This window comes from Penaeus monodon, chromosome 19 (assembly GCF_015228065.2).
Source record: "Penaeus monodon isolate SGIC_2016 chromosome 19, NSTDA_Pmon_1, whole genome shotgun sequence".
NCBI classification, from domain to species: Eukaryota; Metazoa; Arthropoda; class Malacostraca; order Decapoda; family Penaeidae; genus Penaeus; species Penaeus monodon.
The window spans coordinates 20,035,534-20,035,778 of NC_051404.1; positions in this window are offsets into that span (position 1 = coordinate 20,035,534).

A 245-nucleotide genomic window follows, 5' to 3' on the forward strand; every position below is an offset into this window, starting at 1 on the left:
GTTTATGAATGAGGGATTTTGATTTATAATATGATTTGGGGAATTTTTTTCCCAAAACTATTTAAAAAGTGGCAAAAATAGAAAGAAGTGGCTTACATCAATTTGTGTAAACAAAGAATTTTTTCAACTTTGAAAACCCTCTCCTTTTTTAGATTGCCCTTTGTAGCACCAAAATTAAAAAATCTTACTTCTTGAAAAAATGGGGTGTGCCACCTTGACGTGGCAATCAGGTTCCCCATTGGGGG